The 25,596-nt window shown below is 37.0% G+C and overlaps 1 protein-coding gene across 1 annotated transcript in view; it reads right to left on the bottom strand.

Annotated features, from left to right (window-relative positions):
- TSPAN32 (tetraspanin 32) overlaps nt 1-25,596 on the bottom strand; it is a 1,820,558-nt gene that overhangs the window by 1,299,307 nt on the left and 495,655 nt on the right. The gene's annotated exons all lie outside the window — the stretch shown is intronic.

Here is a 25,596-nt window from a genome sequence, read left to right as displayed (position 1 = left end):
TATCAAACAAGATACCAAAGTAATACTTATTCTATTATATGGTGATGTGATTTGGTCATATTGGATTACGTTTGTCCTAACCATTATTTTCCCTTTTTTTCTTTAGTATATATAACTATTTTGATTGAATTATATTTGTAACAACAGTCACATTGTAGTTGGCTTCATGGGGAATCAGTAGACAGGGCGCACTCTACTTTGATACAACAAATAAGAATTTATACTATACCTATGCTGGTATACAAACATCCAGTGGGATACTATATGCTTACCTGTAGGTGTTAGTTTTAACTAAACACATTGGGTATATGGATACTGTCCCCCTTACTACTTCAGTTTTATAATTTCATTATTTGGTTTTGTTGACATTTACAGACTTCCTTACAAACCCTGTTAAGTATATCACAAATATATAAGGTTTTTTAGTTGGAGGTACTGGTATTTAGTTGATTGGTAACTACGGTTTAATTATTTTACATACTTAACTCAGTATTATCGTGTTGGCCTTGGCCCAGCAATATAGTGTGGTCTTTTTCTTGTCTTCTGCCCTGCTATATCTATATACATTCCTTGTTAACTTTTGTTAATTTACATAAGTTCACCTTACTGTGAGTTATTTTTAAAACCATGGATTTGGATAATATTTTAGAGGGGTTGTGTGCTGATCGGGAGGATATCAAAGTTTTTGGGCTTGATTCCATCCCAAGCAACAACATCAATAATGGAAATTCTTCTCTTTCATATGATGAATGTCAGTCAGCTTTCTTTAATTTAGAAAAAGCCCTCAAAGGATTACGTGCCAATATATGGCAGCTTAGGCTATTTAAAGCCTATTTATTCAAAATGTTAGTCCCCAGGGGACTTCGGATTAGGTTAAAACCGATGGTCAGCAGATCTGAACAGAGGCTGACGGAGGAATGGAATGAGGCAGTACAGGAAGGCTCTATGAGATTGGTAAAAATATTGGCTGACTATTATGAAAGAGCTACAGACATCAATATAGCAGAAGTTAAGAATCTTAGTACAAAATGTAAAAAATTTGAGTCTAACAGTAACTATGAAACCATGGTTATGAATCTTTCTAAAGAACTTACTCAGTATGATAAATTAACGAAAGAAAGGAAAATTAAAAAATTCACTAGGGACGTTACAGACTACAGTCGTGGACGTCCCTTTGAAATTCAAAGGTCAGTTAGATTCAAGGATATGTCTATGGGTAATGGTAGGGTAGAGACAAGAAAAAGGCCTAGATCTATTCTCAAACATAAAGACCATATGTATACCAGTACCTCAGGCGAGGAGTCTTCTCTTACTGACAGTGAAGGTGTACCATCAGTTAGTTCACCAGCCAAAAAGAAAAGTAATGTTCCCATCCCTTTAGGAGGAACACCAAATGCAGAGGTGGGCGCAAACATTCAAAAAGGCCTGGATATGGACTCAATAGATGGGTTGATACAAGTGCTATTGAAATAAATGAGAATGTGTTCAATAATGTTCTTAACCTTTCCAAAACTGTTCTAACTGTGGATCAACAAAAGATTTTAAATAAAGGCTTGGGATTCATACCGAGTTTTTTCTGTGATCAATACCAGATAGTCACTGATTTATTAGAGTTTTGCCGTTGTCTTAACCTCACAATATTCTTTTCAGATAAGGATAACACTAACTTTCAAAGATCAAATGAATTCCGTTTTCTTAAATCTACATTTCAACCCCCTATTAATACCCATGTAGCTGCATTTCAACAGGCAGTGCTCAGAGACTTACATTTCCCACCATACACCAGTGATATACTACACGATAATATCAATGAGGTAGAAAGGAAGGCCCTGATGGAACTCAAGAATAATAACAAAATAGCTATTCTTCAGGCAGATAAAGGTGGTGCCGTGGTTATTTTGGATATGGATTATTATATCCAAGAGGGTCTTCGCCAATTGTCGGATTCAAAATGTTACATGTATATGGGCATAGACCCTACTCCTACATTTAAAAAGGAGATCGATACATTTTTGCAGAATGCAGTTGAGGAAGGGATTATATCACCCAATACAGCCAAACATCTTATGGTCAAGGACCCATGTAAACAAGTACTATATTTACTACCCAAAATACATAAATCTTTGACTTCCCCACCTGGAAGACCAATTGTTTCTGGCCATGGTTCATTGATGGAACCTCTATCAGTGTTTCTTACACAGCAATTGCAACCACATTTAGTCCATGTTAGAGCAAGGATTAAAGATACAACGCAATTTTTACAGATCATAGAGGATACACAAATTGAACCAGATTGGTTACTATGTACTTTGGACGTCAAGTCCTTATATACAAGTATTCCACATTGGGCTGGCTTACAAGCTCTCCAGTTCTGGCTTGACAAGACAAATTTATACCCACCTGGCTTCAACACACTTATCATTTGCATGTCTGAACATGTTCTACACAAAAACATTTTATATTTTCAAGGGGAATGTTACTGGCAACTCCAGGGCACCGCTATGGGAGCATCCTTTGCTCCCATTTATGCGGACTTGTTTATGGCCTACTTGGAAGAATGTTTGATATATAATACATCACATAATATTTATTTGGTCGAAATGGACATCTGGCGAATATATCTGGATGATTGCTGGATGGTGTGTTGTGCAGATATCGAATACCTCCAGGAATTCGTTGAATACCTCAACAATAATGTGTGGGGTATTGAATTCACTGTCAATAGCAATTGAAATTCAATCGAATTTCTGGATGTCACTGTGTATAGAAACCCGGATAACACATTGGGTACCAAGATACATCGCAAATATCCAGAATATAACACACTATTACATGCATCAAGTATGCATCCACGCCACACTGTCCGCAATATTCCGAAATCCCAGTTTCTTCGGATGAAACGTATCAGTTCTTCGTTGGATGATTATGAGGATGCCAGTATGGATTTAACCAAACGATTTTTGGATAGAGGATATCGCCCATTTGATATTATATCAGCTAAAACATGTTCGGACAGACAACCTAGAACACAGTTGTTGGAGTATAAGACCAGTAAAGCCAACAAAGGAGATTGTGTCCTGAGATTTGTAACAACATATGGGAGAAATCATCAGATTATTCGAACTATCATGGACAATAATTGGAACATTTTACGTGCCAACGAATATCTCAGGCAACAACTGGGTCCCAGGTGCCAATTCTCATATAGAAGGGGTAGAACACCGGGCTCTATTTTTTCACATTACAAACACCATGACAGTGGGGGAGCGAAATATAAGCAATTGACCATTAGTGGAAATGAATTGGTGGGCACCTTTCCTTGTGGTCACTGTATGTCCTGTAATCAGGTGAATAAAACTAAACAGTTCAGTAGTGCTAACACAAGTAAAGTGTATGATTTAAGAATTTTTGGGAATTGTTCCAGTAGCTGGATAATTTACCTGGCCACATGTCAGTGTTCATCTTTTTATGTAGGCAAAACATCACGCTCACTTAGGATTAGGATTGGTGAGCACAGAAGCAATATTAGAAATAAGAAAACCACAAATGCCTTGTATCAACATACACTGAAACATCCTACAGCCAATTTTATGTTTACTATTATTGACCGAATAGTGGGGGACAGAAGCCATCAACAAGGTTGGGAGAACACACTTACCTTCAAGGAAAAATATTGGATAATCCATCTTGGGGCCTTGTTTTCTCCAGGTCTTAATGACCACTTATGAATTATAATTCAGTTTGGTGTTGTTGTCCTATTGGAACACAACACAGACGGCTCAAAGATGTATTTCAATATCCATATAGTTTAACCATTACTATATAATGTGGTTATTGTATCATTTTTTGATATTTTTTTATATATTACAGTGTTATATACCATTGCTGTAAGTAATTAAACAGGTATATACCATACCATTTTTTCCATGATATAGCATTCACAAATATAATATGATTGTTTCACTCAGCCGAATACTTAATTGTGATCCTATGTGGATGTCTTATGATCATAGTATTAGTATATTAATTATTATTCCTGCTGTCCCATATATATTTTTTGAAAGAATCATTAATACCATATTATAACATTGTTAATATTTTTATATCTTATCTCATATCATTTGTTGTTTATCAACAGTTTTTGGATGTATATATAAAGTGATGATCCAAGTTGAAAGACTGGGAAAATGCTTTTCTTTTAACTAGCACTACAATCATTAATATGATTGGTGGACCTATCATGTATTAGGATATATAAAGGGTGCTCTATGCAATGTTGGCATAGTTATTTAGTTTCACTGAGGAAGGCCTTATGCCGAAACCGGTTTGAATTTGGTGCAATTTATTACTATAGGACATTTTTATGTCCATTTGTTGATTGAATAAAGCATTGGAATTATCTTGCTGGCCGTTGGTGTTTTTTTCATGTTTGGTTGGCCGTGCAAGCTCTACGTGAGGGTTATGGTGTTCCTGATGATTCAACTACAAGACAGATCAGTATCTAAATAATCATTAAGACCAATTATCACTGTTCACGTAGACAAGGCCAGCAGGATACATCAAAACAAAGACACAGATGAGCATATATTATTCCATTATACAAGAGATAAAATATCATGAACCCAGTAGCCTGATTTGTCAGTCTTCTAAAGTGACTGGAAATATTATAATGCATGCCATCCAGACACAGGAAAGTTCATAAAAGTTTATATTAGGGGAAACATCAATAAATTACAGTCTGACATTCTTGCAAGCTGCTCTGCACTTCCTATAGTTTAAAACTCAGAGAGACCTCAATTTGAAGTAAACTCAACTTATAGATCCTGGTTTTATTTCTTTTCTAGTAGGTACTCAGACTTCAGACCTTGTTATATTAAGTGCGGGGAATGTAGGGGATGAAGTGTCTATACATGGGGCATCAGAGGGGGTTTCCTCACTGGAAAAAGGCAACTTAAACATTTGAATCTTTCACTACTTTGAACCACTGATGAACTGTAATTTGCTAAATTATAGTGAAATTATTTAAAGACCATGTTTCCAGGGGTAATGTTAGACTTGAAGCTGATGTGATATTTCTCAAGTGGCCAGCTTACATTTTTGCATCCAAATGTCTTAGCTTAGATATGTATGCTGGGACACTATTTAGCCAAACTGGATACTTGGTTAAATGGTAGAACACTGTTAATTATGTATCACAGCAAGCATGAACATATATATTTTTTAATGTGACCTCTGTATAAATGGCACCTTTCTGTTTACAGGGCGCATTACCAACCTGAAAATATTCAAAGAGGTTTGGCCATCAAATATGTGGAGAATTTGAAGTTGGAAGCTATTATTACAGTCAGTAAGAATACCTTCAAAATGCAGAACAGGATGAATATGTTGAAAATATGGATAAAGCAAAAGAGGATCACTCACAGCTTATCCAGCAAATCACTTGCTAGCCATTTTATTGAATATTCTATGATATTTAGTAGAAACGCACACAAACATATTGATGTGCAACACCAGTGAAGAAGGGAAGAAGGTGGAAAGGTAGATCACAAACATGTGTGCAGTTCTGGAGACCATATAAACAGGAATCAAGAAAGTACTCACTGGAGAGGAAAGCATCGATTTAGAAACTAGAGCAGCTAGAGATCGTCTTGTCTGAGATAACAGAAGATGGATCTCATTTGAGACAACAAAAGATCAAGCAACACATTATGGTTGCAAAGTGTCATATCAGGCATATGTGAAGGGTTATTCTGAATGACAAGGATGATGAAGAGAAGGGGCATAGGCTGCAGATAAACTAATCCCTGACCCTGCAAAAGACTTTCTTCATAAACAGGTTATTGATACATGGTGATAAGGTACAGGGCAGAACAGGAAAGGCATGAATTGAGGGGACATATAATGCTAAATGCATTTGAAAACTCAAACTAAACAGTTTTACAGCTACTTTTCTATTCAAGTCAATATAATGTAATACACAGGGACCTCCAGCATGCATGATAGATTTATGACTTTATCGTAGTCTGTTTGGAAGGGTATAACATCAGTTTATGGAGGTCGATTCATGCATATACATTAATTTTTGTGAAGGTGTTAGCATGCAGGGGCATTCTAAAACATTGTGACAGATCAATGCAAAGATGGGCTATTCACTTCTCATGAAGGATCTTTCTAATTTAAGGATTTATATTTCAATAGAAAGCGACTTCCATATCTATTTCAAGAATGTGCTAATTAAGTCAAGAAAGAATTTTGGACTGGGAGAGCATGACCTTGTTCCATATTGTAGACACACAACTGCTGCTGCAGAACTTCTTGCTTGCAAATATTCATTGATTGTCATTCTAAGAGCATTAACATAGCTTGCATATCATTGAAGGTAACAGTTTTGTTTAGCAAGTTTTTATTCTTTGTGCTCTTTTTGTGGGATAGCCTTGGCTTTTTTTTTTTTTGGGGGGGGGGGGGGAGTCATGGTAAATTTTCTGTACATGTGTTTCTGTTTCTCTGTAGAGGAAGAATGAAGGAATTCAACTCTATTTCCAAATAAATTGATAAAAACTTTAATTAATTCAAGTCTATAAAAGCAATGACTGGTTATTTCTCCTTGGAGATCCCACTGTATACATGCAAATTCAACAGCTTTCTAAGCAGAAGGCCTATCACAGATTTCACATAAAAATAAGATTTGGAAATGTTAGGTTTAAAATGGAGGCCACAAGGATAATATCATACTAGTACAAATCAGCAGTTCAACTACTTCTGGAGAAAGACAGAGAATACTGAAAATAAACATTAACCTGGTAACAGAAGGGATTTAATGAAAGCTATTTTTCACAGAGGACATCAACAAAACTGTACTTGTACCAAGCCACTCGTGTTTATAAATATATATATATATATATATATATATATATATATATATATACACACACACACACACACACACATATATACACACATACATATATATATATATCTACAGATATTTATTTGTCGTTTGTTATCCAGGTTATTTCAGCTGAGCCAATAGCCCATTTTCAGTGGAGACCTGAGGAGAAAAGCTCCAAATACATTACAAACAAAGCAAGCACAAAAACAGTACAGTTTGAATATATACAGTTAAATAATGCAGTAAGGTTAAAACAATTGCACAAAAGAGTTTAAGCAAGATTGACAGACTGATTCTAGAGAACATAGAGATAAACATATAGGTTATATAGAGCAAGAGACAGACTGAATTTGAACTGCATATTTAGTCTATGTCATAACAGTCAGTATCCATGTTACATAAAATTGTATATATAATACTCTGTTGACAGTATAATCTTCCATTAAGACAATCACAAACTATCTATAACCAGAAGAAATGTATACAAGAAATATATGTAAAAAAATGCTAGTGACAGCTTATCAATGGCCCAGAAGAGGTCTTTTATAGTCTACAATGCTTCAATGTTTGGAGACGTACCTCTCAACCTCTTAGAGCAAGAAATCTGGACAAAGCCATAAATAAAAGTGGGACAAAGGCCCAAAAACAGGGCCAATTTTTAAATATTGCTCCTACAAACTTAGAAAGTTGATAGAATAACAGGCTTTACATTAGCACACATTTTCTGAATGATATGAAGTCTGAAACACAAATGTCTGTCATTATTTTTTAACTTCAGTCTTTAATGATTTGTCACTAATTTCCCAGAAAACCACAATTTTATGAAAAACGGACCAAAAACATGTGGCAAAAATGTGCACATTCTGTGAAAACCTGTATAGTTGAGAGTTACGCGTGGAAATATAAAGAGAGATTGAGAGAAGTGAGGGGATTAGGTTGGAGATATATATATATATATATATATATATATATATATTTCTATGGAGATATATATATTTGTGTATATCTTTTTAAAAACATATTTCATTTCAATGCAAACATTTATGTGCATGCACAGCATAGTCTAAAACATAAATCAAATTTAATTCTGCTTTAAAAAAAAGAAATGTACACAAACATAAATCTGAGAGATGCACAGTAAGTTACAATAAACCAATTTAAAAAGTTGAATGCAAGACTGAACAATCTACCAAGTACAAAGGACTCAAGTAACTTAGCACAGCCACTAGCATGAACAAACTATAAACCAAATATACCCTTGTGCAGCTACTAAAGCTGGTAACCCAATACAGTCATTAAAAACAGAACTACCAAGAATAACAGTATATAATCATCAGCCTTGGTGTTCATCAAAGGCCTGTATATAAATATATATATACACACACACACATACATATATAAATTATATATATATATATATATATATATATATAAATTATATATATATATATATATATATATATATATATATATATATATATATATATATGTATGCACGCACACATACACATATACATACATAAATATTTATTTATTTTTTAATTATTTAACATTTGTTTACTGGGTTGGTCCAAGTGAGCCAAGGTCTCATTTTCAGTGGAGACCCAGGGAGAAAAGCACCAGTTTATATACAAACATACAACAGACATGCAATAACATAACGGTCAAAAGTACACTCCCATAACAAGAGGAAACAAGCTCCAGTCTACAGCACAAAAACTCAATAATCCAATGAAAATTCCCATTACAAAAGTATACAATGTAAAAGACGTACACTCAGTTGTTTAATAAGAGACACATAGCTGTGGTATAAGTTCAATCCTTACGATGCAAGAGTGCAAAAACACTATATTAGATTTCAGAGTGCAAAAGAAATATGAGGAGACAATTCTAATAGAACAAAAGAGTGAGTTCAAAAGAGTGGATGTAGAGGCAATAGTGATGCCATGTAGCGGCCTGGCATGAATAAAACCAAGTCTTTTGGAGATAGTGTTTTAACTCTCTTTTAAACTGTTGTTGGGAGATATTTTTTGTATTAAAGGGGAGTGTGTTCCAAACATGTGCTGCTGAGTACTTGTAAAGGGACTTTCCAATGTTCTTTTTCGGTTTGTAGATGTCAAGATGTTTGTCAGTCATGCAGAGGTGTTGGAGGCGGGGTAGTAAGATACTAGGTTGGAGATGGAGGGACAGAAAGAGAGGATTGTATAGAACAGAATGTGTGATATGTAACTGAGGAAGTAGTTGAGAGAAATTCAGGGCACTGAAGCTTCTTTAGGGCAAGACACTGATGAGAATTGTGATGAAGGTTTGTGGAGAATCTGGTTATTTTATAGCATGTTTGGTCTAGTTTGGTCACTAGAGTAGAATGAATGTTTGTAAGGACAGGGGCAGCATAAAGAAGACATTGTTAAGAGGAGTGACTGAACCAGAGAAAGTTTGGATGTAGGTTTAAGGAATTTCCTATTTCTGTAAAGTTTCTGAAGTTTTTTTTTAATACACCGTTGGATGTGTAGGTCGAATTTTAGTTAATCATTGATTATGGTGCCAAGTAGTTTGGTATGAGGTTCAGCTTTAATGATGGTATTGTTGAGGGAGTTGATGGCAAAGGAGGATTTGTGTTGTGCCAGTGTTCAAGGAAAGAAGAGAAGTTTTGTTTTTTAGGATTTAATACTAGCTGATTATCGCAGAGCCATATTTTGACAAATGAGAAGGTGTATTGAGTGAGTGCTAAGAGATTAGGAATGCTATGGTTGGTGGAGATAAATGTGGAATCATTGGAATACTGCAATAGAGTAGAGAGTTTACAAGCAGAATGTAGTTTGTTTGTGAAAATATTGAACAAGAGAGGGATCCTTGAGTAACTACTGTGCTGACTGGAAGGAAAGGGGAGAAGACAGTTTGCCAGCGAAAAGAGTGTTGCCTATTGGAGAGGTAGCTGGAGAGCCAGTTTACTGAGGAGCTGGAGAGGTTGAGGTCTGAGAGTTTATTTAGAAGTTTAGATTGAGAAACAGTATCAAAATCCTTAGAGAGATTGAGGAATAAGCAGGACATGAGCAGGTTATCACAGGCCTCGGCTATTGTTTGGGTGAAAGAAAGTAATACAGTGGATGTACTGTGGTGTGGCCTGAAACCATGTTGAGTGGAGGTTAGCAGGTTATTGTCAAGCAGTTGTTTGAGTACCTGGGAATGTATGTATTTCTCAAGACTTTTGGAGATAGGAGACAGAATGACAACAGGTCTGTAATCATAAGGGCGGTGGAGTTTCCGCCCTTATGTATTGGGATTATAAAGAAGGATTTCCATATGTCAGGGGGCACAGGCTTCATTAATGGATCTATTTATCAATATGTAGACAGGGTAGGCAATAGATTCTGCAGAAATGTTAAGAAGGTAGTTGGTCAGCAGAGGGGGAGCAAGGTTTGCATTTGAACAAGACAGATTTGATGTAGGTGGTGGGAACTGCTTTACATGAGAAGCTATTGGAAGGTGTTATGTTGGGGGATGAAGGAGGAGTGCAGGAAGTATTAATTGGAATTAGTTTTTGGATTGTTTCTATGAAGTAGTTGTTTAGGAGTGTGGCTATTTCAGGAGCAGTGTTATGGGGGAAGGGGTTGGGTGTGGTAGGGTTGCCTGATGGTTGTCCAGAATTCTTTTAGATTATTCTGCAGGTATGATTTGGGTGAAGCAAAAGAAATTCTTCTCATCATTGTTAACTAGTTTTTTATTTAAAGATTTCGGAGCTCTTTGCACATTTGATGTAGGGGAGGGGATTTGTTTTTGACCCAGGCTTTCCAGGCACCATCTCTTTTATGTATAATGGAAATGTTAAGTTTGGTGAGCCAAGGGGGCAAAACTAGATTTTATTCTGATTTTTCTGGTAGGTGCAAGTGACTTTAGTATGTTTAGGAAGATCTAACTGAATGATTTAACAGCCTCATTTAGACGTAGTTGATGAAGGAAGGACCAGTTTATATTGGACAATTTAGAGCTAAAAGCATCTGGATTGAAGTTGGTGAGTTTATGACAGTCTCTACATAGGTGATCTATGGGTGGTTGCTGGGAATATCTTTGGATATAGGTAGAAAATGGTCATTTAAAAAGTTTGGAAGTGCCCCAGGGTTATGATAAAGGTTAGGATCTGAGGTGAGGATCCATTCTAGGGTAGGTCCAGTAATGAAGGTTTTGTTAGCGTGAGTAAGGGAGGTGATGAGTTGGTGGAAGCCATGAAGGCTGATGGTGTGATTAGGAGATATAGTTGTAAGTTTAGTCCAGTCTGCGTTTGCATCTCCAAAGATGATGGTTTCATATGTTACATATTGAGCAATCCAGGAGAGTATATTCTCAAGGATAGGAATATTGTTCCCTGGAGGGATATAGATAGAGGCTATGGCAAATTTTTTTGTGAGAGTTTAGGTGACAGTTTAAAATACGAAGTTCAGCAGCCTCAAAGCTAGGTACAGAAATGGAAAGTGGGGAGAGATTAAGTTGCTGAGACTAGAGGATGGCAATGCCTCTACCCCTCTTATTGATTCTTTCAGAGTGAAAGATGTTCTAACATGGGGGTAAGATTTTGGTGTTTGTGATATGTGCTTTTAACCAGGTTTTTGACAGGGTTAGAATATGGGGGGGGGGGGTGTTAGCAATCCAGGAATGCAGTTATGTGATCCTATTTACAGGGCTTTGAAAATTTATAGTGTAGATATTTAATGTTTTAGGGGGGAGAGAGAGAGAGGGTAGGGGTGAGAAGTAGGGGGGGTGACGTACAAGTTAAGTGGTTGTGAGAGGTTGTGGCATTTGGACCTGGGTTGGGATGGATACCCCCCATCCAGGAGAAGTGCATCTATAAAATTAATAAGATGTGTGAGGAAGTCTGTATTAGCAGATGCTCTTAACATCTGATTAGAGCAGAGGGAGGTATTTGGAAAAGTGTTACTCTTGAAGAGGTGTGAAGTTGAGGAATTATATAGAGATGTAGAGTTTAGATGTGAGTGGAGGGTGGTGCTGTTAATGTTTGTGATGGAGAGAGTGGGTGGTAGTGTCTTATAAGATAGTGGGATTTGGTAAGAGGTTGATAGAGAAAGAAAGAAGAGAAGAGATGTAAAAAGATATGCATGGAGCATGATGAAAGATGAGCTGTGAGTCAGATATAAGGAGTGACATTTCAAAGATAGGTAAGAGTAAATATGAATGTGGATAATGAGGAACAGGGGAGCTGCTTATATGTAGTAGGGTTATTGGAGAAAGAGGACGAGTAGGAAGTTACATGGAGAGGAGGGATGTATGTAGTGAGACTAGGAGAGAGGAGATTATGTTAGGAGTGGGAAAGCAGAGAGGATTGTTAATTCATGGAGAAAGCTGATTGCTTTGAGTAACATGAAGCGGTGTGGTGTAGAGAGTATAAATGTAATGAAAATGGGGGGGTGTGAGAATGGGGGTAGGGGAGCAAAGAGAGTCCGAGCAGATTGAGGCTGAATGGAATGGGATAAGGGGACTTCAAGAGACAGCAGAATTCACCAAAAAAACCACTATCAATAAGCACCATCTTTTTTTATGTAGTAAAAATTGAGAAGAATAGCTTGCGGTGAGGAGCTTATGGGGAGGAACAGCACAAAATGCATGTTATAATAATATGCATAATAAACAGAGTTTATTAGAGTAAGGGGGCAGAACAGAAAGTCCACTTGTATCTATAGGACAGAGGACAGAGACAGCAGAAACCAGTGCAGAATAAAAGTAAAAAGGCCATCCTCTGGAATACATTTCCCATACACGTCAAACAGAGCACCTCACTGACCCTCAAGCACAATCTTGATGAGTGGATGGGAAACCACAAATTTGTCTCAGGAGTTCCGCCTGTAGCCTTTATTAACAGGGGTGACGGGTGTTGAATGAAGTTTCTTTTTGGTGATATACTCTTGGCTAGGCTTGTAATGGCCCCAGAGCCATTAGCCTAGTAACCTCCTATGATCCTAAGATAGAGATATGAGCAAATAGAAATCTATAAGTGATGTTAGCAGGTATCAGCATTTCAATGCTATGAAAAACAGAATGACAATTTAGAGGGAAGAGTAGGAGTTTAGAACCACTGTGATGTGCAGTGGAACTTGGGGCTTAAAGGTACCTGTTTCTGAAGGATATAAATAAAATATAACATGCATACATACATACAATGTAATTCAGTAGAGAGGATGCCAAGCTTTTAACTCTGGTGGGGAGGGAGTTCTCAGAAGAAGTCAGTGTGTCAGCATACAATATTCCAATTGTATGTGGGAGGGAGTTAGTAAAGGAGTTCATTTCATGCAGAAGCTGCCAACTGCCGCACATCACCTGAGTATTGTAAAGGCAAGGAGAAGGGTAAAACAAAACTTTTATATATATATATATATATATATATATCTATATATATATATATATATATATATATATATATATATATAAAATATATACATACATATACACACACACACACACACAATATATATATATATATATATATATACATATATATATATATATATATATATATATACACACACACACACACAGACACAATATATTATATATAGATATAGATTCATTTTGAAACATCGAATGTTCAGAACATCGACGTTCTGATCACCGAGACCAGAACATCAAAGTTTCAAAATGAACCACACAAACACCAAATAAATTACAAAAACTTGGTGCCCCTGCACCCCCCACACCCCCCCTACTTTAATATTCCAACTCCGAGATCGCACTACAGTGGGGTAAGGGAAATCTCCCATTTACTGCTATATGCGGTAACACTAAACGGGAGATTTCTCGTACCCTACCTGCAATGCCAACACTCAGATGGCACAGACACGCGCACACACACACACACACACACACACACACACACACACACACACACACACACACACACACACACACACACACACACCATGCAGGACACCTTGCTGCCCTGCATACACACCCACAATTCTACATTTTTACTTACCTGGCACTTCCACTTTAAACCTTCGATGTTCTGGTCTCGATGATCAGAACGTCGATGTTCTGAACATTCAATGATTTAAAGTGGAACCATGTGTATATATATATATATATATATATATATATATATATATATATATAGATATAGATATATATATATATATATATATATAGGTTCCTGTAATTACAACCATTCTAATTGCAGTTAGGAATTGGAGAGTGGAGGATCTACCCCATTTTTCAACCCACATTAAAACACATTTCAGAGGAAGTTCAAGGAAGTGGACAACTTGCTGCCTGCAAGAACAATGTTAAAGCTAATTCACAGTTGCCACTGGACTTAGTTTTTCCTTTGACTCCACATGGGTTGTTAAAGAGTGGCTTGATTTATTTATATACATATGGGGGTATTATAAAACATTGCTCCCCATACCTTACAGACATCTAGATACACCTCTCTTGATGTTATATTTTCTTAAAACTTACAAAAATGTCCTGGAAAGTCTTCCTACTGGCATAGCTTGCCAATGCAACATATGAGATATATAGCTTAGCTATTTAACACTGATGCACATTTATTGAACAGTCAATTAAACAAACAGCCTTTCATCAGAAATGACATTCATTGAATTTCCTTCATGTGGGGGGCTGTGCCCCTCCCCACACTTCCAGCTAATTATATATACTAACCCCGAGATCGCACTTCAGTGGGAAAGGGCAAATTTCCCAATCCTCACTGTACCACAGTCTCAATATGAACAGTTTGAATGGCATGTTGGATGCAAACTGCACTGAAAATGCCATTTGATGAACTGATTTTTCAATGAACTGATAGGGAACTGTACTAGGTATAGTAATATGCATGACAGGAAGCATTTGCATCTGTTTAATCAGTTTTTGAAGAATCAATGCTAGAAAGAATCCTCCTTCAAAGTTGTGAAAACATGAAGCCAAAATACTCCAAAGAGTTTGTAATTTGTTGAAGAGAAAATATGAACTACTCAATGAAACTTCTGATGTTAAAAGGTTGAAACATTGAAGTCAGAATATATCTCAGATACACAGAGATAAGAGTTAAAGAAACTGTATGCAAAAAATTGTGATCATTTATAATAAAATATTAGACACAAGTGTAGAGTATATTATTTTATTTGAAGATACTTAGGGCGAAAGGAACAAATAAAAGAGTAGAAGCACTGACCGCTCCGATTAATCAATTTTATAGAATCGATGCTAGAAAGAACTGCTTTACAAATATTTGTAAAGAGAAAGTATTGAAAAGAGTTTACAATTTGTTAAACAAAAATATTAAAATAAGATGCTAAACAGAACAACTGAACTAAAGACAATTTGATATGGTGGTGTCAAACTCCTTCAGAGACTGACGCAAGAATGTTAACTGAAGGCTGACAAGAACTTCTGAAACTTGATAAGCAAAATACTGAATTTAAACTAGATAGAGGCACAGGGAATTATATTATTTTATTGAATTTTTTTTTTAAGAAACAGGGTTAAACAGCAGAAAAAAAAAACGTGAGCACTGTTAACATATTCAAGTGTAAGTTAAAGTCATAGAGTCAAAGGGTACTCAAGATGTACCATATTCGGTTTTAAAAAAGAAGAACACTTAAACGATAACTTGGCTATTGTAAAGCTAGGAATGATAAAACCGCTACAAGAACAGTGACAGTTGCATTCAACTTGTTGATACTGTACAGAGTAAAGCTGTGATATGCATCAAAATCAGCCTTTTTATTAGGAAGCTTGCAAGGTGTATGGCACATACAAATAAATCCTGATACTATGCCAATTCTTACATGACAATTGAATTGCTAGCACCATTCCAAAGTAGATATGAACAAGGACTGATGAGAATGGAAAACTTAGGTGATAATACGACTGACTACACCTATAGAGTGAGTGACCAGTATGACTACAGTTGTAAAGCAAGGCAAGATTCACATTTGCACTGAACCAACAAATCAGCATAAAGTGATAAAAAAGTAATATAATCCACTGGTTAAACCTGAGGAAATACCTCGACAAGTACAAAATGCTAAATTGTTTAAAATACTAGATGTAAACTAGGGAGGTTGACAAATACAACCAAATGAAGAACATTCAAAACTGTGTGCAACTAATTTTATATTATGAATGTACAAATTATTGGAATTTTATGGTACTATTTCATCACAAAAGTTCCTGACAGTGACTACACAAGTAATTGAGGGCTTGAAGGTACTGTCAACATAACTGGTTATCTATTAGTGTGAGGTCAGACACAAAAAGACCATAACAAGAGATGTATATGATTCTGCTGTAAGTATTCAAAACATCATAGCTTTCTATTTCTTCTAAGTGCAGTTCAACTGCACAAATGCTTGCAACATAGGTATTTGAGCTTGTCAGGTTGTAAACAACTGTATCAACACCAAATAGTAAAATAGAAAAAAAATAAACACATTTTTCTATGGAAACAATAGCCATATGGGGACATTACTGTCACTCACCCTATGTATTCAAATAAAACAATGAGGCACCCTTGGGTGTTCATTTAAGTAGTTTATTATACGCAAACACATCAGGATGGATGACTGGAACATTAAACTTAAACAAACCAACTGACTGACTGCAACACACATACATCCTTTCACGCTGGCTGCTTACTCAAAATGGCACTCTTGTTTGCACGTGCTCAGTACTTATATGCATGTGCCCACTGACTGGAATGGTTTTTAAAGGTATAACACACACACTGATCTACATCCTCCCTCTTTGACTATTCTGTTATGCAATGAAAAAATGACAATTAAATAGGCATATAAATTATACAGACATATATAAACAACAACAATCATGTCCAGGTTGCCGTGCACATAGGATTAAGTCTTGAGATATGACTGACCTCGTGATATAATACTTAGAACTGGGTTTAGCAACAGGGACAGTCACTGGGGTATATTCTGATTCAAGATTTTCAGGGATACTTTCAGGAACAGCAACAGATGATGAAATTTCTCTGGAACAGGAACACTGGACAAATCACTCTTAGAATTAGTCTCTCCATTGCAGACAAGATGCTGTAACACTGGCTCGGACACTGGTAATAAATGTTTCTGATTCTGCCTTAATTTCATCCCTTGCGATTCAATGATGTACGAGCTCAGCTCTTCACACAAATGTTTCACAAGTCCAGTTTGGTCAATTCCTTTTGCTGTCTGCATCCTCACCATCTCTCCTTCCTTCAACATATTCAGAGGTTTGCTGGTTTTATCGTAGTAGGACTTTTGGGACAAATGCTTTTTTAGAACTTGCGCTTTTACTTCTTTGTTGTTTTTAGCACATGGAACCAACAAATTCTTACTGATTCATAGCGTGGTTCTGGTTTGTCTTGACACAAGTCTTTGAGGAGCTGAACCAAGTAAATTATCACAAGGAATGTTTCTCAGATTAAGCAAATTTAGAAAAACATCAGTATTGTCATGTGTGGATTTTTTCCAATAATTGTTTCACACTTTGAACTGCACATTCAGCCAAGCCATTAGATTGTGGATATTCAAGACTACTAGTAACATGAAGAAAGTACCACAGTTCAGCAAATCTTTTGAATTGCTGACTTGTAAACTGTGCACCATTGTCAGAAAAGTCTTTGTGAGGACTACCATGGACAGAAAAATGTCTCTTCAACTTCATAATGACAGTACTCGAAGTTAGGTTAGGAAGTAGGTCAGTCTCAAACCAATTTGAGTAAGAGTCTAACACCAAATAATGTTGATCATTCTATTCAAAAATATCTGTAGCTATTGTCGACCAAGGTAGTTCAGGAATCTGGCTTAACTGAAGTGGTTCTTTTTGTTGATGCAGTTTAGTACTATTACAAATAGAATACGATTAGATTTCCTTTTCAAAATCTTTTGACATAGAAGGCCAAACTACTAGACCTCTCACCCTTCTTTTGGTATAATCAGTTGCTGGGTGGCCATGATGCAAGATTTTAATATACTCTTGTTGCAAGGATTTTGGAACTACCACTTTTGGACCTTTCGTGATAATACCATCTTCCATCAAAATCTCTTCTCTGTAAGGAAAATACTGCTGCAAGTCTAGTAGTAAACAAGATTGTTTTGATGTCCATCCTTGACTGATAAAGTGATTGAACTTCTGGAGAATTGGTTCTGAAGCTGTGTGAGTTCTAAGCTCATTAAGATGTATGGAAGAAAAAATTTTCACTTCCATGACTTCAAAATTAGATTTCTCATTGTCATGCTGTTCAGTGTTTTTTCTGGGTGATCTGAATAAAGTATCAGCAAGTTAAAGGCATTTGCTTTTTGTGTGAACCATGTAAAAATTGTTCTTTTGCAATTTTAACAATGCATTGCAATCTAGCAAGGGTTGCGTGCATTGGCTTTTTCAAAATAGTCACCAAAGGTTGGTGGTCAGTTTCGATTTGGATAGGGCAGCCATAAATATAATCATGGAACTGCAAACATGCAAACACAATTGCCAAGAGCTCTTTTTCAATTTGCACATGCTGCATCTCAGTTTGGGTTAGAGTTCTGGATGCATGGGCTACTGTTCTGCTCTCTTGAAGAATGACTGCACCACGGCCAAACTTTGAAGCATCACAAGAAAGAGTTACTGGTTTGTGAACATCATATCTCAAAGTGGGTGAACTGTCAATTTTCTGTTTCAGGACATTAAATGCTCTTTGGTGTTTTGCTATGACCAAGTTACATCTTTGCGTAATCAGCTCTCTTAGCGGTGCTGAAAGTTCAGTGAAATCTGGAATGAACTTGCCTAAATAATTGACCATGCCAAGAAAACTTTGCAAAGATGTGACATTGTCTTTAGCTGGCATCTCAACTATTGCTGTTTGCTTGGATGGATCTGGTCATAAGCCTGAACTAGTAAACAAATAACCCACACAAGTGACTTATTTTAGCCTTAATTTACATTTCTGTGGATTCAGCTTAATATTCACTTCACAAGCACATTCCAGAACTTTCCTGAGGTTATGTTCGACTTCACCATTGCCTCCTACAAGAATATCATTGACTATAAGAGCAAATGTTGAAAGACTTCACTGGCAGAATTTATCCCAAATGGCATTCTCAAAAATGTGTCCCTTCCAAATGGTGTATTGAAAGTGGTTAACAAGGAAGATTTTCAATCAAGCAAAATTTCCAAAAATGAACAGTGGCATTTGACATAACAGCAGCAACTTCTTCAACTGTGCACATTAGATGATGAGATCTTTTTAGTCCTTTGTTCAAATATCTTGGATCAATATGTATCATCTGAGCTTTTCTTATGAGCTACTACCATGGAGGATACCCATTCAGTTGGTTCTTCTACTGGAAAAATTACTCTTAAACACACTGTTCTGTCTAGCTCAGCTTTGACTCTTTTCTACATAGCTACTGGAACTATCTGTGCTGGTCTGACAACTGGGCTTAACTTGTGGTCTAACTTCATGGAGTACACAACTGGGAGTTTGCCTAGTGCATCACTGAAAATATCAGCATAGTCAGAAAACAAATATTTTGTGTGAAACCTGTGCTAGCACTCATGCTTACAAGCTCGACTTCTTTATTAAATGAAAGCAGTCCCATTTTCCAACTGTTCTTGAGGCTTAACAATGGCTGCACGTCTCCTATTTAAAATTGCAAGTCATTGCTGTTCCCAGCAGAGTAACATGAAAGCACTACTGAGCCTTTTGTTTGAATCACTTCACCACCATAAGCAATAAGCTTTGCATACTTTGCCAAATCAAGTTTTTCACTAGCTTTTACTTTAGCAATCATTTCTGCTGTCCAAACATTGCACTTTGAACCAATATCTACTTTGAGCTCTGCAGGTTTCAGATTAATCAGGAAAGTACAAAATAGTTCACTCTTTGCTCACAAATCCACTGCATGGACTGGTCCACCAAGCACAGACGCACCATTAACATAAAAAGAAGGGTCGCAGCTTTCTAACTGATTAACTTTTCTCTTTGAATGCTCTTTTCTAATAAAAGAATGTGCCCCATTAGATTTACAGAGCCTTCTGAAATGATTCCACTTTTTACATCTGTGGCACTGTTGACCAAAAGCTGAAAACTTCTCTCGTTTGGGCACAGCAAGGTTTACCATGGGTTATGCTCTAGCGATCATGCCCTTAGGCCTGTATCTTTTAACCTCATGCTGCATACTATCAACATTAGCACTGGAAGATACTGCAAGCATGCTTTTCCCATTTGTAAGCATATTCACATGCATTTCTGTGAACTCATATATCTGACAAATCTTATGGCTTTGCTTACAGTTAAATCACTGTCTTGAAGCAAAATCTTTCTCAATGCATCATTAACACCACACACAAGCCTGTCTTTTATCAACTCATCTCTCAGATGCTCAAATCTTCACATTTTTGCCTTATTTCTCAAGTCAGTTGTATATGCTACAAAATTTCACCAGGCTTTTGACCTCTTGTGTAAATTATGTGCCTTTCCATTGTAAAATTTGTTGGGGGTGTTGCACATTTCTCTAAATGTACATTTTAAGCACTCAGGGCTTTCACTCATTTCAAGCTGTACCACAATATGTTGGTCTTCCCCCTCCCCTGCAAACACAGCAGGTGCATACACAAATGAACATTCTCTTTCAATAGATATGAACCAGCTAAATTAAGCAGAATAAATGCTTCCATATGTGCTTTGTCAGAAAATGCAGCCTGTATGAAAAGATTGTACTCTTGCTCAAACCCTCTCCAATGTTCTGCAATATTGTTATCAAACACAAGTGGACTGGGTCTGGGAAATCCGTCTGCCATGTCAAAAGTTTCAAACACACACCAGGTACTTGTACTAATATTCACCTGCACAACAATCTCTCTGAAGTAACTGTATTCTGCAAAATAATGGTACTGTAATACTGCATATACTTGCCAACACTTTATATACTTTGGATACTTCAAATAGCTTTATTTAATGAGAAGAAGCACATAGTGTAAAAATATGGTTGTTTTCCCTTTTTTGTACATTTTATGTAATTCTGAAGTTATTTTGAATGTTTTCATAAAAAATTTGAATGTTTTTATCAATATGTCATAGTTTCAAACATTTTGTTCTATTAGAAATTCATTTTGAGCATTTTGAATGCTTCATTTTATATTCATTGTGTAAAAAAATAATTTAAACAAGTTTTAGTAGCTAGAATTCATTTCTGACCTGTTTGCAAGTTGTTTGAGCTTCAGTTGATTTACTCATGTATATTCCTCCATTACTGGCTGTGCAGCTCATGGTTTTGACTTCGAATCCCACTTCTGACACCATGTTGCTTGTCTTGTGTATCCAAATAACAAAATGAAGCTTGGGTGTTCGTATAAGTAGTTTATTACACACAAACACATCAGGATGTATGACTGGAACATTAAACTTAAACTAACTGACTGACTGCTACACACATACATGATTTCATTCTGGCTGCTCATTCAAAATGGCACTCTTGCTTGCACATGCTCAGTACTTATATGCATGTGCCCACTGACTGGAATGGTTCTTAAAGGTATAACACACAAACTTATCTGCAACTACCTCTCATATGTCCTTATTCTCATTTGAGGCTACTGCAGCATGGAAAAAGGGCAACAACCATGAAGCAAAGTGAACTTCATGTACTCCTTGTTTTTCCCTCTCTCTCTCTATGTAGGAAGCTGAGAGACTCCACTTTACTTCAGGCAATAAGCTATTGTTTATAAATGAAGGAATTAGGAGCATACAACTAGCTGGCACTTCAAGCTACTACAGTCAAGCAAGTGTAAAATTTAGACGTGTTATCTGGGCTACTGAAGATAAATGTTTAATAGACTAGAGCAGCATAATTTTGAGCTTAACAAGAATAAATACAAAACAAGAGAGACAAGTATGAAATCCAGGACTGACAGATGATACAGAAAATGTTAAATTGACTGTGGATATTTTAAAGACAGAAGACTAACATGCATAGCAGATGCTTCTAGAACTATAAGAATACATTCCAATATTTGTCCTTCATATGTACTATCTAATTATGACCTTAAGGAATCTGGTGCTACAAGAAGGAAGCAGGACTGGAAGAATTAATAAGACAGGAACTTTGAAAAGCTTGAGAAACTTCTTAAAGATGCATCAGTACTGAAATACTAAGATATAAATAAACCAGCTGAATTACAAATACATACCAGTGTAACAGTTATGATCATAGAAGAGAACAAAATACTGTATTAAAGATTAAGACCATTTACAGTTAGAAAATAGATTCTATTCATTAAGGATATCCACATCTCCAGCCTAGTTGCTCAGCATAATGCATCCGAGGTTATCCAATTGCAACTAACTCTGGGCAAAACTGCAATCCAAATTGTAGCTTGCTACAGATCCCCCACCATGCCCCAGGATTCCCTCTCCTCTTTTCTTGATATACTGGAAAATATTAGGGTTCAACCAAACACCCCAATAATGGGCATTTTCAACTACACCACCATTAACTGGGAAAACTACTCATGTAGCAACTCCTTCACTCAATGCTTTCTGCAATTCGTAAATTTCAATGCCAGGATCAACTTATCCACACCCCCACTAGGGGCAACAATATCCTAGACCTAGTCATTACCAACATGAGTGACTGGTGTTCCACACCTGAAGTAAACTCCTCGTTGGTCAGATCCGACCATAAGCTAATCACCCTAGATATCCATATCCTGCCCCCACCCCCCATTAAGGAAATCATGGTAAAATATTTCTCCAAAGCCAACTTCATGTTTCTTAAGACAGAAGTGGCCAACTTCATGACACCCATGCAGATGGACAATACAGCTACGACTGCTGAATCCTACACAGATGAACTCTATAAGCACTTACATGAGTGCATGGATCGTGCTATCCCAACAGAACCAAGACACTATCCTCCAAAAAAAGGAAGCCAATCTGGTGGTTCCCTGCCATAAACAAACTCTACAACAGAAGGAATAACTGTTGCAAAAGTAATCCCATGAGTGGAGGAGTTCCCCGGTCAGCCTCAATAAGAAGCTGAGATCCCTTATAAGATCCTCTAAAGCTAGCTATGAAAACAAAATTGCCACCGATTCTAGGGACAACCACAAAGCATTCTATGGCTATGTCAAGGAATCTCAATGGCAACACCCAGTTCTGCACCAACGTGCAGCACAACTGCATGAAAATTACAGAACCAACTGATATTGCCAATGTCCTGGCAGATAGTTTCAGTGCTAACTTTACCCCCCTCTCACCCCCTAATGGGCCCACATATATATGTATATATATATATATATATATATATATATATATATATATATATATATATATATATATATATATGCAAGAAGAATGCAGAGTCCCTGTAATCACAACTACACAGGTAAAAGCTGCACTCTCTAAAGCCAAAAACACAGCATCCATGGGACCAGACAACATCCCAGGCTGCGTTTTACATGAACTTCAGAATGAACTGGCTCCCCACCTATGCACCATGTTTAATCATAGTCTCACATCAGGCTTGGTGCCCACTGAATGGCGCATAGCAACAGTTACCCACTCCACAAAGGGGGAGCCACTATTGATCCTGGGAACTATCGCCCTATTATCCTGATGTGCCTAGTCTGTAAGGCCATGGAATGTATCATCATGGAACTCATAAACAAAATCTCTGGACCCCACCCAGTTCGGGTTTGTGAAAGGCAGATCATGCCTCCTGAACCTGATAGACTTCTTTGAGGCAGTCACCAAAGCTGTAGATGAGGGTAAGGTGGTTCACACAGCCTATCATGACCTCGTCAAGGCTTTCAACACTATCCCCCATTCTGGAATAGCTAAACTCACTAAACTAGGTATAAATCCGTACATCACAAGATGGGTTGCCAATTGGCTTACTGACAGAACCCACACTGTAAAAGTTGCAGACTCCAAATCTGACTTCAAACCAGTGACAAGTGGAGTACCACAGGGTTCAATCCTGGGACCTCTCCTGTTTGGTATCTACTTCTCTGACATACAGGCTAACACAGAAGGCCTTTGGCTAATGAAGTTTGCAGATGATTGCAAACTAGGAGCCATAGTTGAGTCCCCAAATAATATGGACATCCTACAAAAGGGTCTCACCTGGTGTCAAAGCCATGGCCTCAAGCTCAATGCCAAAAAGTGCATTGTCATTCCCTGTACCCATGAACTACCACATAGGCAGCAGTCTACTTAACAACGAATGTGTGATAAGAAACCTGGGGACCCAGGTGGACAATAGTCTAACCTTTGATAATCACATCACCACAGTAGTCAGGAAATCCTTCTACATGGCACATCTCATCACAAAAGGGTTCTCATCTAGGAAAAAATAGGTCATTGTTCCCCTCAATTAGACACTCAGACCCATTATAGAGTACAACGCCCCTTTTGGAATGTACCTCACAAGACATCTGCAGCAGCTGGAAAGGCCAAAGAAGTATCTCACAAAGAGGATTACTGGTCTCAAACAGGTGCCCTACACTGACCGCCTCAAAAAACTCCAGCTTTACTCTGTAGCATATAGCCTACTCCGAGGTGATCTCTGCCTAACATATAAAGCTATGTCAAACCCAGAGCTGTTGGACATGCTACACCTAAAGAAATCCCAATCCCTCCGAGCTACATACTCTAGGGATGTAAACCTTGTCACCACAACAAAAAGGACATGCTGGAGGGATAGATTCTTGTCCCAGAGACTTCCCATACTCTGGAACAAGCTACCCATCTATGTCAAGCAAAGTTCTTCATTAGCACTCTTCAAGAAAAATATTGATAAGTGAATAGGAAATACACCCCAAGGATCACTTCTGTGGCTCTGCTCAACAGGGGCAGAGGAAAATAACTTTTTTGGGTGGCGTAAGCCAGGGAACCTTGTTGGCTAGGCTTACTTAGGCCCTTGGGCTGATAGCCTAGTACCTACCTATGAACAGTTTATGAAGAAATTCCATGACTATGTCTATAGTAAAGGTATTCAAATGGAAAAAACAAACAAACCCTGCCAAAGCTCATTCAGAAATATTTGTGTAAAACACCTCAGATACTGAAAAGACTATTACACACTCTACAAGGGTATGATGTGAAAATAAAATTCAGACCAGGCTTAGAGATGTGTAGAACATGCCTACTAGAAAATCATAAGGAGCTCTTAGAAAATTAACTAGATATGTCTAACTTTGTGGCTGCCAATTAAGAAAAAAGAAAATAAAAACTGCAAAAATTAACTGACTTAAAATGCAGCTATTGAATTAAATTAAACTTGAGAGGTTAGCATGGCAAAAAAAAAAAAAACATTATTAGAGAAAGAAATTTATTTTAGTGAGGAAATAATTTCTGCTTGGGGATTAACACTCAAAACTAACAAAATCATTGTTGCTTACTAGCTCAAAAAGCAGATGCTTGAGTGTTCAGAAAAACAGCATCTTGGAATAGTAAATTGGAAACAAAGATGAATAGATGTATCACATTGTGCAGGAATTTTGATTATGTTGTACAGAGCTGTTTCATTAGCAACTTGTATATGTGCTCACTTTTGCTCATACAATCCACAAGCCTTGGGATCACCCCCCCCCCCCACCACCTCCAGTTCTGAAACTAAGTTTCAGGAAAGTTCAAATCAGCCCTGGGAAATATCAACTTACATTTATATACGAGCCTTCTTCGCTATTAATCATTAGTTTATTCAGGCCATCCA

This window comes from Protopterus annectens, chromosome 9.part0, assembly GCF_019279795.1.
Source record: "Protopterus annectens isolate FY-2018-M chromosome 9.part0, PAN1.0, whole genome shotgun sequence".
In the NCBI taxonomy this organism is placed as follows: Eukaryota; Metazoa; Chordata; order Ceratodontiformes; family Protopteridae; genus Protopterus; species Protopterus annectens.
The sequence above is the reverse complement of the archived record's forward strand: the minus strand, read 5'-3'. Positions and strand labels throughout refer to the sequence as shown.